Source organism: Microcebus murinus, chromosome 1 (assembly GCF_040939455.1).
Source record: "Microcebus murinus isolate Inina chromosome 1, M.murinus_Inina_mat1.0, whole genome shotgun sequence".
NCBI classification, from domain to species: Eukaryota; Metazoa; Chordata; class Mammalia; order Primates; family Cheirogaleidae; genus Microcebus; species Microcebus murinus.
In genome coordinates, this window is record NC_134104.1 from 64193364 (window position 1) to 64207252 (window position 13889).

At 41.9% G+C, this 13889-nt stretch overlaps 1 protein-coding gene across 1 annotated transcript in view; it reads left to right on the forward strand.

The window, feature by feature from the left end:
* The first annotated feature begins 338 nt into the window (after positions 1-338).
* Positions 339-13889, forward strand: part of CASR (calcium sensing receptor) — a 73036-nt gene continuing 59485 nt past the window's right edge. The window contains exon 1 of the mRNA XM_012780503.3: positions 339-507. The gene's annotated coding sequence lies outside the window, so the exon portion shown is untranslated. The remainder of the gene's footprint in view (positions 508-13889) is intronic.

A 13889-nucleotide genomic window follows, 5' to 3' on the forward strand; every position in this document is an offset into this window, starting at 1 on the left:
GGGAGAGGACAGGAGGGGACCTGAGCGCTGGGCCCGCCGTCTCCGGCGACCAGACGGGGCGCGTGGCCCTCGGGGAAGGGAAGACGCGCCCTCGGCGCCCGGCTCCGGAGGAGTCGGCTCAGCTCAGTCTTGGCTAGGGAGACGGTGCGGCGCCGGGGCTGCCTGCGGCGGGGCGTAGAGAGCAGCCCGCGAGTGGGCTCCGAGGGGAGCGGGGCTCGGCAGTCGGGGACCCCGAGGGGGCAGGCGGGCGGGGAGCGGGAGAGGGGCGGAGCTCCGGGGCGGGGGCGCCGCGGCCGCCCAGAGGGTCCGCGGGGGCTGCTGTGGCCGGACCGGGAGCGGGCGCTGGCGCGCCAGGGAGCCGCGCGAGCCTCTGCAAGACCGTGACCTTGGCATTGAGAGCGGGGCCCGTGTGCCGTCCTGGGCTCAGACCCGAGCCCATCCAGGTGGCGACCCACAGCCGAGGGGCGGGAGCTGCCCCTGTGCGAAGGAGCCCGGGCAGGGGCGCAGGTAGGACCAGGGACTGGAGGAGGGCGGGGGGAAGCGCCCCCAGCGGGGAGGGGCTGTGGCGGGTCTGGGGGCCAAGGGCTCGGGGCCAGACGAGGGGCGCACGCCTGAGCAGCTCCGGCCTAGGAGCATTTCGTGAAGGTCGTGGGGGAAGTTAGTACCCAGGTTTACAGGATCAAGGGTTTCCTCGGCGCAGGACTGCACTGTTCAGCGACCCCCCAAGGGGAAGTGGGTCTCCCATGCAGAGAAGCGGGAGCGCACAGTAACACGCCGGCCGTGGGTGGTGTCCTGTGACTCCTAGTTTCTGCCTGTGTTACTATGTGAAAGAACTCTCTTTCCGTGTGTCCGCAAGGGGACAGGTAGCTTTCTAGAGTGTAAGTGTATGGAAGGGAGGGCCACAGCGTCCGCCAGGTCCTCCGGAGCCGTGAGTGCCCTCGCTGGATTTCTGGTCCAAGCCGCCAGCTGCCTTGGGGACCTAGCCTCAGTGGCACCAAACTAGGATGTCAGTCCCTGGTCCTGGTCACCAGCCTCCATATTCCTTGAGGAGAAAAGGCAAGAGTACCAGATTGATGAAATCTTTCATTATTATTAAGATTGTCGCTTTCAATAGATAATATATGCACATGGGTTTTTTTAAATCAAATGATACAAAAGCATTTGTCTTCTAGAGACAATGCCTATACTAGCGTCTGTGTCTATTTATCCCTCTCTTCTTTTTTACCCATATCCTTTCCTACTCTACTCGTTCTGTCCCCTCCTTTTAATTCTTTATCCACCTCCTACCTAATGAAGGTACCAGAAGATAATGATGTCACCGTCACTGCTCACATCCCTCAATCTTCGGTGTTCCCTTCTAGCAACACCTCTCTGGTCCTCAAATGTCTTTCACTGAGGTGGTCCTCAGGGTAGGGAGCCTGCTAAGGAGAATACATCCCATTTGCTTGCCTTGACTCTACCGGGAATTCGAAGAAAGGCGCATTGGGGAAGAGCACATGGCAAGTACTATACTTACCTGGTTTTTCCCCCCTTAAACTGGACTTTCCAAGTGCAGTCTAGGTAGAGCCTGGTACCGAGGGGACTTACTGAAGGATAGTTCCTGCAGTGCTGTAGATTTCCAGAACTTAACAGGGTACTTGTTCCTATTCCTTAAAACAGAACTTTGCCAGTTACACCTTTGCGTTGCCGTTCCTCTTTTACCCTAGGACCCCGGCATGGCATGCCTAGGATTTTTCCTCTGTAGGAACCTGGGAGAGTGGGTGTTTTATATGTTTTATACCTGCCTCCCAGCGGCCCTGTAAAGGGGCTCAGGGACACAGCTTTGTGGTAGACAAGGTGGGAGGGGAAGATGTGGGAAGTGGGAAGGAAGGAGCAGGCCAGGACCCCTGAGTGGAGAAGAATCCTGGAGCACAGACCCCTGTTATTTAGGAACAACCTCCTGATAATTCTGCTAAGAGACCACACATGTGGCTTACTTCCTGCCAGCTATCAGCACACTCAGTTCTTCTCCAAGACTTTCTGTGCTAGGCCCAAACATTGAGAAGTGAAAAAATTAGCAAATCAACCTGGTTTTATCTATATGATAAAACAGAGTGGTTGGAATTTTACTGAATTAACAGTTTCTTTAGGAGCTGCATAAATTGTTTAAAATAACCTAATAGCCACTCCAGTCTCCACATATTCCTTTATTTTGTTCATTTTTTCATGTTGCATAATCTTGAACTGGATCCCAACCGTGTCAAAAAGTTCAGGATGGTTAGAAGCTGCCGTTTCTAGGAAGATTGTTTGAATGGGGGTGGGGGGTGGGAGGGATTAGAGAGGAGAGGATTAGAAAATAAGGACTGATCTTTGTGATAGGGTACGGGGATAATTTAGCAGAATGAATTGACTACAAGTTTGAGATGGGTGAGGAGTTGTGTATAATCCTTAAGAGAACAAGGAAATGAGTAAGAGGGAAAAAAATTATCATTCATTCATTCAAAATATTTATATAGAGTGCCTGGCTATCTGACAGTCACTGGCCTCAAAATGGTGAATAAAACCAGGCAAGGTCCTGGAGCTTACAGATGCTTTGGAGAGGCAGCTGTTACTAAAATAACTAAGTATTGACTATGTAATTACAAACTAAGATAAGCTCTCTAAAGGAAACAAAGTTCTTTGAGGTTGTTTATAGTTTGTGAGACCTGGGAAGGCTTTTGCAAAGAGCTCTCCCTGGAGGCAAGAGGCAAGGATGGATGGGAGTGTTGAGGATATATTTGGTTTTGAGGTAGGCCCAGGTGTATCCTTTGGGAATTGCACTTGGCTGCTCGTCATCAGGAAGACTGCCTGCCATGTAGCATTTGCCATATGTGTGCACAGGTGCAGATTTGGCATTTCTAGCACTTGAGGAAAGAATGCATCATTTGCGTTGGGCATGGTCTTCATCATTTGAATTGGGCATGGTCTTCCATTGCTGTATTCTTGCTTTTAAATTAAATGTTCAGATTAACTTTATTCTTTTCAGTTTATTTTATTGTATATAATAAAATGTGTGCATTTCAGTTAAAATGTGAATTATCCATGCTCCCATTGATAAGGTAAATATGTATATAACCTTGATACCAAATTTGGTTTATCCAGTGACATTTCAGTGTTATCACTGAAAAGTGTCCCAGGTGAAAACTGGTGTGGCAGGTGGACTATAGTGCCTTACCTCCATCCCTATCCATAGCTCTAATTGGGAGGATGTCAAATTTTTTTAATTACCCTGTAGTACCTCTTCAAAGCTTCATATGTCCTAAGTAAAGAAAAAATATATTACCAATTATTGATGCTGTAGATAAATGAAATATAAATTTCACAATGTAGTGCATGGGATCCTCTATCTAACCAAGATAGGGTGAATGGACATTAAGGGTGAATGGACATTAGACTTTACCTATTTGTCATTGCCATAAAGTGGCACGTGTAACCTTCACTCATGCCTGGTAGTTTTGGTTCAACCCTTGCCTGACGCCAGCCTGATAGACTTGTTTCTCCTTTTCGCTCACATCCTTCCGGATCCAATAAGCACTTTGAACATGAATATTGAATGAACATGAACATGAATTGAATGAACATGAACATGAATATTTCATGTTCAAACAAATATTTTTTTTTCACTCAACAATGTTTACAGTAAACCTTCTGTGTGCCAAGAACTGTGCTGGATACTACGGATAAAATCAATTGCTAAGACACAGTCCCAACATTTAAGGAAGTCATAGACATCTAAGAGAGGGAGTCATACTCATTCATGTGCAGGCTGTAAAGTATTGTGTTTGTCGTAATGGAAGCATAAGCAGGAAACAGTAATACACAACTCGGGGAGGAGTCAGGGAAAGGTTCATGGACGAGGTGACACTTGAGTTGAATCTTGAAAGATGAGATGCTCCAGCAGATAGACAAAAGGGAGACGGCATAATAGGAGAGAGATTTGCGTGCAAAAACATCCACAAACCGAAGGCATGAAACAGCATGTCAAGTTCTAGGACTTGCAAGGGGTTCAAAGAGCTAAGGATCAAGAGGGGCTCATTGAGAGATGGAGCTGGAGAGATGGGCAGGCCAGCACGGAGGTTAAAGAATGCACTCTAGTCTTACAGACCCAGGTTTGAGTCATAGGTCTGCCACTTCCTAGCTGTGGGACCTCAGTCAAGTAATTTAGCTTCAATAATTAACGGTAATGAAGCCAGTACCTCCCTCATAGTATTGCTGCAAAATTGAGATAAGATATGCACAGAGTATGTACTCAGTAATTGTTGGCTATTATTTTTATTATTTATCCTAGGGCAAAGGGAGCTGCTGGAGAGTTTTACACAGAGGAGGGACTTGGTAGGCATTTTTGTTTACAGTGCCATCATTCTGGCTTCATGTGGATGCTGGGTTGAAGGGAGTTCGTTTGGACCAGACCACTTAAAGATATTATAATTATTCAGACGGTGGTGATGATGGCCTGAATCATGGTGGCTGTGGTAGTGGCCATGGAGAAAAACAGCTACATTCTTGAGATATCTCCGAGGTAGACGCCACCACGGAACTCAGTTACTCATTAGATGTGGGCGGTGAGGGAGAGCATATGGAGAGGTGAGGCTTGGGATTCTGGTCTGTCATCCTTTGGCTCCATCATCCAAGTGATCTTGGGCTAGACAAGAGGAAGCTGGACATCAACCAAGACTGGGGATCAGTAACCTCTGAAGTACTAAGTGTAGGAACTTCATGGTTGGTGACCAAAAAAAAGCTGTCTCTGATCCAGAAGACTCCTTGACAACTTTTGTAGCATAATATAAAATAGGATCGGGAAGGTCTAGTTGATCCATACCAAATATAATTTCTTTCTCTCTCTCTCTTCCTCTCTCTCTCTCTTTTTCTCATCTCTGGGAGCCTTTCAGTTAAGGGTGAATGGACATTAGACTTTACCTATTTGTCATTGCCATAAAGTGGCACATGTAACCTTCACTCATGCCTGGTAGTTTTGGTTCAACCCTTGCCTGATGCCAGCCTGATAGACTTTTTTCTCCTTTTTGCTCACGTCCTTCCAGATCCAATAAGCACTGATTGAGGTGCACACCTGAACTTTATTAAAGTCAGTGAGAATTAGAGGATTTAGGTGGTTCCTATTTCATAATGCAATGCACTCTTGGTAACCACATCACCTGTTCATCAGGCAGGAAACAATCCAGACATGTGTGATAGTGTTTGTTGGAAAGTTGCAGAGAACTTTAGTCCAATTTCCACCCCAGGTGGCTACTAGGAAATGCTGATTAAATGTGTACTCTTGGATTCAGTTGCTCAAACAACTGTATTATTACTTGAAGCCACAGAAATGAACAGACATTATAATTAGGCAGAGCCAAATGAGTGAGGTAGTCAAATGTGAAATGAGCAAACATAAGGTCAGCTTCTGCCATGGGCAGTTTGGTTAAAACTGGACTTTCCATCTCTGACTTTGGGCAAGACATTAGCATGTCTGAGCCTCAGGTTTTACTAGAGAACATTCCGTTTATATCTGTAAAACTAAGGTAATGTCTCCTTCACAGCATGGTGGTTAGGTTTCAATGAGCTGCATGTGGAAATGTTTAACACAGTGCCTGGTGCAGGGTAGGTGCCTAAGTGGCCCGTATCCTTTGGCTCAGCTAGTCTCTGAGGTCTTTCCTTACATTGAAAAAGCAGAAAGAGCGGAGATTTCTTAGGTTAAGTAACCTGAATTAATTTGCTTTTATGTGTTTCTCATCCACAATTGATTTTTCCTCCCTGGGAACCAGGGTGGAAACCTGTTTTCCTCCATCCTCAGTGAATGCTTATCAGTGATGATGGGGGCAAAGGTAATGTGATACCTGCAGAGAGGAAGCTAATTTTAGCTATCCTTCCTTCAACAAGTCTTTCTCTCTCCCTCCTTCCCTCCCTCCCTCTCTCTTACTTCCTCCCTCTCTCTCTCTCTCTCTCTCTCACACACACACACACACACACATAAGCAAAAGCACTAACAGATGGAAAAATAGAGGAATTTGAGTTCTTCCCATATTTTCTGTTGGGAGAGTTCCTAACAAGCATGTTTCTTGTTTATTTGTTGTTTTTCATGTAGCAAGAAAGAAGCAGGCTCAAAGAGATTGTGATTGTTCCCCTCAATAATTCTTTGTCCTTAGGAAAAATGTTTCATTTTTCTCCTCTTAGTAGAACTTGATGGTTGAAAAAATTATCATATCTATCGTAGAGTCTTTCTAAAAATTCTGTCATTTGACATAAGCCTCGGTGTAGTGTAGTTCACCCACTAGGCTCCAACCATGTGTCAGACGTTGGGTTGGACTGTGCACTCAGAGACGGCAGCGTGGTACCCAGATTTCCAATCTGGTAGCCCTTGTGGGAGAAGGTGAGTAGGAAGACAAAGAGGATCTCAGCCAGCTGATCTCAGACAGCCAGGATGGGGAGGGGAACCCTCAGGCCTCCAGTCCACCAGATCATGAGCCCCTCCAAGTCAGGATCTGGGTGGGATCATCCCTGCATCCACAGCCCCTGTGCTAAGTGTTTGTAGATTAACAACAGGTCAGGGGGGGGAGCGGCAGGAGGGGTTGGGTAAATTCAAACGAGTTCACTGCACACTATCTAGGTGATGGCCACACTTGTAACTGACTCAAACTATACCAAAAGCAATACATGTGACCAACATGTTTGTACCCCTGTAATATTCTGAAATTAAAAAAAAAAAGAGGTTGGGGGGAAAAGGTAACAAGGAGGCCAGGTGGGGTGGCCTTTTCTTTTTTACACTCTTAAAAATGAAAATATTCCAAATAAAGTTCATGCTCTTTGTAATTAGCCAATTTCCACCCTCATCTTTTGAAAAGCAGTGCAGTTGTATAGTGGTTAAAAGCCTGGGCTCTGGAGTTAGACGGCCCAGGCCTGTATCCCAGCTTGACAGCTTACTAGCTATGTGATCTTAGGCAGGTTGTTCAACCTCTCTGTGCCCCATTTCCCTTATCTATAAACTGGGGTTATTAACATTACCCACCTTGTTGATTGTTAAAAGATTTATATGCACTAATACACATTGTATGAGCCCATCAAGTGTGGGCAGCATGTCTTATGCAACGTTGAAACCCTGGAATCCAGCAAAGTGCCTGGTACTTGGAGGAGCTTAATGGATCAATCAGCGAATGAACAAGTAAATGAGTGACTTAATGAGTGAGCAAGTCTCAATATGTAGACTGGTACAGCAGCAGTCAGTGATCAACAAAAGCACCCTCCTATCATTAACTCTTTTGATCCTCAGACCATGTCAGGGGATAAATGAGGGAGATGGGCAGGGAAGGTATTATCTCCATCTTACAAATCAGGAAACCAGAGCACAGAAAGGCAGAGTGGCTTGTCAAAGAAAGTGACACTATACACAACACGCACGGTAGGCCTGGTCAAGGTTGCCCACTCCACTTACCTCTGGCTCTCTGCTCTTCCCACTGTCCAGCTGCCTCTCCAGCTTAGACAGGTTTCACAGCAAAAATAAACAAACAGCTTACTTCGCTTTCCAGAGAAATAACGTCTCACTATAAATATGCTCAATCAAGTTATAACTTGAAGTTTGGAAAGTTTTTTTTTTTTTGGAGTGGGGAGCAGTAGATATTTTATGAGAATGAGTAAGTATGAAAATAGCAGATATGGTGAAGGAAAATGTGATAGATTTGATTATATAAACATTTTAAATACTAAAAAGCATAATGAAATTAAAATGAAAACAAACTCCAAAAAATTTGCAACAAGCATGCCGAAGTTTCAAATTTCCATATATAAAGCACGCATAGAATTTAATAGGAATAACATCAAGACTATGGCTTCAAAAAAGCAGCCAAAGGATGTAATGGTTTTGAAATAAGGAAAAGCATATGGATGGTGAAAAATAAAAATATTTTAACTATACTTGAATAAAAGAAGCATTTTTTAAATGATATATTAATTTCCTTATCAAGAATACTTTAAAGATAATGCTGGTGGATTGAAAAACAGTGGTTCTCTCATAACACATTTTCCAGAAAACAACTGCCTTAAAACTATTCACAGACTTTGACCAAACAATTCTATTTCTGAGACTCTATCATAAAGAAATCATCAGAAATATGGGTTAAAGACTTATGCCCAAAGATGTTCTTCACAGTGTTTATTTTTTGAAACACTAGGGAAAACCTTATTGTGTCCAATAATAAGGGAGTGGTTCAGTATATTATGGTGGGTGTGAAGCGGTGCAGACTAGTGGCTAAAATAGCAGATTCTGGGGTCTCACCACCTGGATTCAAATCTTGGCTCTGCCATTTATTAGCCCTGTAACCTTGGAAACCTCTCTATGCCCTACTTTCCTCATCTGTACAATGGGGATGGTAAGAGTATCTACCACAGAGGGTTGTTATGTGGGTTAAATGGTCCATATTGATCCAGAATTCCAAAATCCTCAACTTACTAGCAGCAAAATAATAATTAAACTGACAAAAATCTACTTTATTCCATTTACCGTGACTAGAATTGTCAGCTATTATCAACCTTAATCCTTTCCCCTAGTTTTACTTTTCTTACAAAATCTCTAAGCTTTCTTTATAAATTAATAACCCTCTTGCACCTGTGAAAAGATCAATTTGAGGTCAGAGCTAACTGGAAAGCAAGTATGTCTATTTTGAACTCATCTCATGGCCAAGAAACTTTTCCAAATCCTCCAGCCCAGGACTTTGAAACTTCAAGGTGGGGATATTATTAACCTATGGATTGTTGAGCTCCACCCCCCAGAAATTCTAATTAAGGAGGCCTGGGGCGGGGCCAATGTCTAGTTCCTACAAGCTCCCAGGTGATGCTGATCTGTGGACCGTCTGGAAGTAGCCTGGCTCTAATCCACCTCTTCTTTAATTTTTATCACCCCTTGAATTGTGCCTTTTTTATTTGAACCCTTTCATTTTGGAAATCTTCAACTTGTTTTTTATATTATCATTTTCCTATCCCCTCATTTCTATGCTGTGCTTTTATTTCTAGGAGTAGTAATATAATAAAATTATCTATCACTTTCTGAGCACTATGTACCAGGAACTGTGTTAGTACAGTGCTTTTTTTTCTTTTCTTCTTCTTTTTTTTAAATCCTTTCCACAACTCTGAAAAGGGGGTATTATCCTCATTTAAGAGATGAGAAGACTGAGGCTCTAGGGCTACCTGTTTGTGAGTGGTGAAAACAAGTCATCTTGGCCCCAAAACCCAGGCTCTTTCCATTTGACCGTTCTTCCCATTTCATGTGGTGGTACGTGTCCCCAGTCTCCCTTCCTTCTCATTCCTGCCTCCTGCTTAGTTCCTGAAGATTCCCCCATCTAGAACCTCCTCTCTCCTTATCACCTGTCCAGACACCAACCCAGGTTTCCTACACCCGGAAGCTTTTCCAGCTATGCCTGCCCACAGCCCACACCCAACTGTATCTGTTGTTCCTTCTTGGCCATTTATTAGGTGTTTGTTTTTTCACACCAGGGGATTTCACCTTCCTAACTGGATTTGGAGCTCCTTGAAAGAAGGGTCATCTTATGCATCTCTGGGTCACCCTGGGAACAGCCATGGTGGGGACTGGTGGCCTCCTTCACCCCACACTTCTTACTCTTTTTCCTTCCTGTCCCACCCCCACCACTTGTCCCTTCCTACCTTGGTGAAATCAAGCCACACCGACAAGAAGGCAAAAATGAGACCAGGTTTAACTCTTCTTAATTTTCCTCTCTGCATTCTAGGTTTGTGGTTTTTGTGGTTCCACAATGTCATGAGAAGGAACTTTTCTCATGAGTGTCATGAGAAGGAACTTGTTCTGCACTTGACAGAGAAAGTCCCAGCAATGTCTTATAATCCTTAGTTCCTCTTGAGGGTTTCTAGAACACCCTTCCATCCTTCCATGTCTATTCAAATTCCATGTTCATTATTGTACTTCCCACTTTCACTCTAGATCCTTGTCATCATCCAGGTGATGATAAGTGATAATAAGTTATTGAGGAAACTATTGAGGAAATAGAACCGGATGTGTCTGTAGAAATGCTTGCTTTGTCATAAGCCAGGAGTTCTCACCTGCCCATTCCCAGCTTATACATCCATGGGGCTGCTCCCCCCTAGTGAGATCTATTGGGGCCAGCACGGTGGACACATGCATTTGGTCTGTATACTTTGGATATTTTCTCCCCTGCTTCTTCCCTTCCTCTTCCTCCTCCTTTCCTCTTCTTCCTTCTTCCTACTTTCCTCTTCTTCCTTCTTTATCCTCCTCCTTCTTCTCCCTCCCTCTCTTTCTCCCTTTCCCCCATCCCTCCGTTTCCTCTTCTTCTTGAGGTCATCACTCCTATTATTGCTTAGGTAGTGTTATCAACTCACTGTGACAGCACCCGGCTTATGCATCCCAGGGCTTGCAACCTTCCTTTTGTAATTTTTCCAAAACTTGTCGTTATTTGCTTGCAACAGGTCTACAGAGCAGCTGGGCCTCACAGCAAAAGAGTAAGATTTCCTGTGGTGCTTTCATTTCCTTCCATCCATTTAGCACGAAAGTGCTGGTTGTGTTTGTGTTACAGCCTCACATGGCTACACTGCTACACTCACACCACCACTATTGAATGATTTCGATTCAGTTAATTTTCTTGTTCGGAAGACTTTTTTCTGAGCCATATGTATGAACCAGCTTTCTGGTGCTCTCGATGCTTTCTTTTCATGGGTCCTGTGATCTGAATTCCTTTTCCTTGGTGCCTAATTCCACGTGCTGTTCTTGGTAAGTTTCACAGTAAAACCCTAGAGAAACAAATTATTCTGAGGAATACTATTACATTTTTAGTGTTTGCAATGTGTCAGGCATTGTGCTAAGCATTTTATACATTGCTTCATTTAATCCTATAAAAAAAACTTTAGGTAGTTGCTATCCCAATACGCATGAGGAAACAGGTTGAGTGAAGTTAAGTAACTTGTCTAAGGTCTCATGGCCAGTGAGTGGAATAGCTGAGACTCAAATTCAGTTTAGATAATTCCAAAGTCTATAGTTCAAAATGTAGTTTCTAGGATCTTTTTTCATCTCCTTTGAAAAATATAATGAGTTTTCCAATAGTTCTCTCTTCTCTGCTATGAGAGTATAAATGAACATACTCTTTCTGGAGGGCAATTTAGCAATACAAATGAAAAGCTTTTAAAATGTTCTTATTCTTTACTCTAACAATTCCCATGCCTGAGTTTATGCTAAGGAAGTAATCATTAATATGTGCAAAGATTTTACATTAAGGAAGTTCAGGGCAGCAATATTTATAATATGAAAAATTTGAAACAGGCATCATGTCCAGCATCAGAAAATTGGCTAAGTAAACTATCGTACATAATCAATACCAAGTAGTCCTTATAAATTATGTTGAAAAAGAATAGTGTTTATGACATAGAAAGTAACATTCCATAGGATTCAGATTACAACCATTTTTGTAAAAACAGATACTACAAAATAGATTCAAAGAGAGAGGATACCGAGCTAAAGACATAGATATGCAGTATATATTAAAAAATGAAGAGTTGTGAGATTAAGGGGTTGAAATTAAAAGTTATTTTTATTTTCTTTTATATTTTTTACTATGCAATAATCACTTTTTAATTGACATGTAGGTCTTTTTAAAAACTTTTTGGTTTGGGGGATTCTTTTAATTGAAAAAATGCCTGCATGTTGATTTTCTCTCTTCAGGTTTACTGAGGTATAATTGACAAATAAAATTGCATAAGTTTAAGCATATAATGTGATGATTTGATATATGTAAATATTTTGAAATAATTACTACAATCAAGTTATTTACCTGTCTGTCACCTCACCTTGGTTACCTTTTTTATGTGTGTGGTAAGAACATTTAAGATCTACTCTCAGCAAATCTCATGTACAAATACAGTATTGTTAACTGTAGTCACCAGGCTGTACATCACATCCTCAGAATTCATTCATCTTATAACTGAAAGTTTGCACCCTTTGACCAACATCTCCCCATTAAGATGTGACCTTTATAGACCTCCATCTTGGTCACTTCCTCTGTTGGTGTTTTTGTGCTAATGACTCCTCGGTTGGTCTTTTTGCCGTCCTGAGCTTGGGAGCGAATCATTTGTGCAGGAAATATTTGCACAAAGCCTGAGCTGTTATCTGGCATTGTGTATTCTTGGCTCGGGTGAGAAATTCATCAAAATCCTTTTCGTCATCTAAACTAAATGTCCTCGTCACCTCCCTCCACTACCTCGTTTTATGAACCCTAGTAGACCTTATTTTTTTCCTCCAGAGGAGTAGCCAGCTTTCCTTACCCTCACTCACACTGTGAAGGAAATTCTACACTTTTTTTTAATTACAAGGTCTTTGACCAATGTTCACATTTACCAGGGCTCTCATTTTATATTTATTATTTCCCTCATAACAAAGCAAAAGCATTTCTACAGATGGTTCTATCTCTTGAGTTTCTTCAATAACTTTTTCTTTTTAATTTAATGCAGGGTTACATTCATTGTTTTTCTGTTTGGACCCAGTGTGCTTTGGTTTCCTGACCGGGTCCCCTCCCAACTGCCTTGTGCTGCGGACTCATATCAATCTCTTGTACTCATCACGTTGATTCCCCTTCTTTCCAGTTTCACGATGTCTTTGAAAAGTGCCCTCATTCTTTCTTCAGCTTTTCTGTGTGCTCTCACCACTTTGATCTCATCTCCCTGCTGGCTTCCTCCATTGACCCCTTTTCATTCCCCATTTCTGTTTCTAGACAGTCCACCTGTCTGTCCCTCATCTATTTATATTCTTCATTGGCGGCTCCATTTGGTAATCCTGAGTCTAATCAATGAAGCCTTTGATTTGAGCCTTCCATGAAGCATTTTTCAGACCTTTTAAAAGTAAGCCTCACCACTCTGACTCCTGGGAGTTGTGTAGAGCTTTCTGACTCATGCCTTTCTCTGTAGGGCATGATCAGTTATAGAAGGGACAGTTTGATCCTAGAAGATAAAATACTGAAACAAAACATCTATTAGCATTCCTTCTATAAAAGAAACCCAAAATACTGTTTAAATAAAAAGAAATTATTTTTACAAAGAGCAACTTATCCCTGACCAAAAGAGTTCATGACATAGCATTTCCACTTCTCAGAATGAATCTTAAAGAAATAATCAGACAAATGTTAAAGAATTATTTGAAAATATGGTAAATGAAATGCTATTTGTAAGAGTTAAAAAATAAGGAATGTCTTCAGTGCCCAAAAGTAGCTTATTGGCAATGTAAATTTTGACTCATATATTCCATGAACCACTAGTAAGTCAAATGATTATTATATCATAAAGATAATAAATACATATTGTTGAATAAAAAAAAATAGGTTGTAGACCTGAATGTATAATATAATCCTATTTCTATAAAATTATACATACATACATGTATACTATAATATATATATATAATCACCAAAATAAGGTCTCTTGGTGATGGACTTTTGGGGGATTTTTAATTTTGTTTCTTCTTTCTACTTTTTTACAGCGCTTGCATATTTTACAGTTAGCAAATATTGTCTGTCTTTAAAATAAAAAAAATCCTAGTTTCTTTTCTTAGTAAATTACATAATTCACTTCAATTTTTGATTGTTCATTTTATATCTTCCTAACATTTTACTATGAAAATACTCAACCACTTGCTTTGACTTTTTATTATGAAATACATCACTTATACTAGAGATAATATGTAATACATATATATGGCTTAAAGAGTAGTAATAAAAGAGCTGCCTGTGTATCCATAATTCAGCTTAAGGAAATTAATTCTCTGGAACCCCTAATCAAGTCTTTCCTGCTCTTTCCTTCAAAGAGGCAACTGCTCTCAAATTTGATTTTCATATTCCCTTTCCTCATAGTTTCAT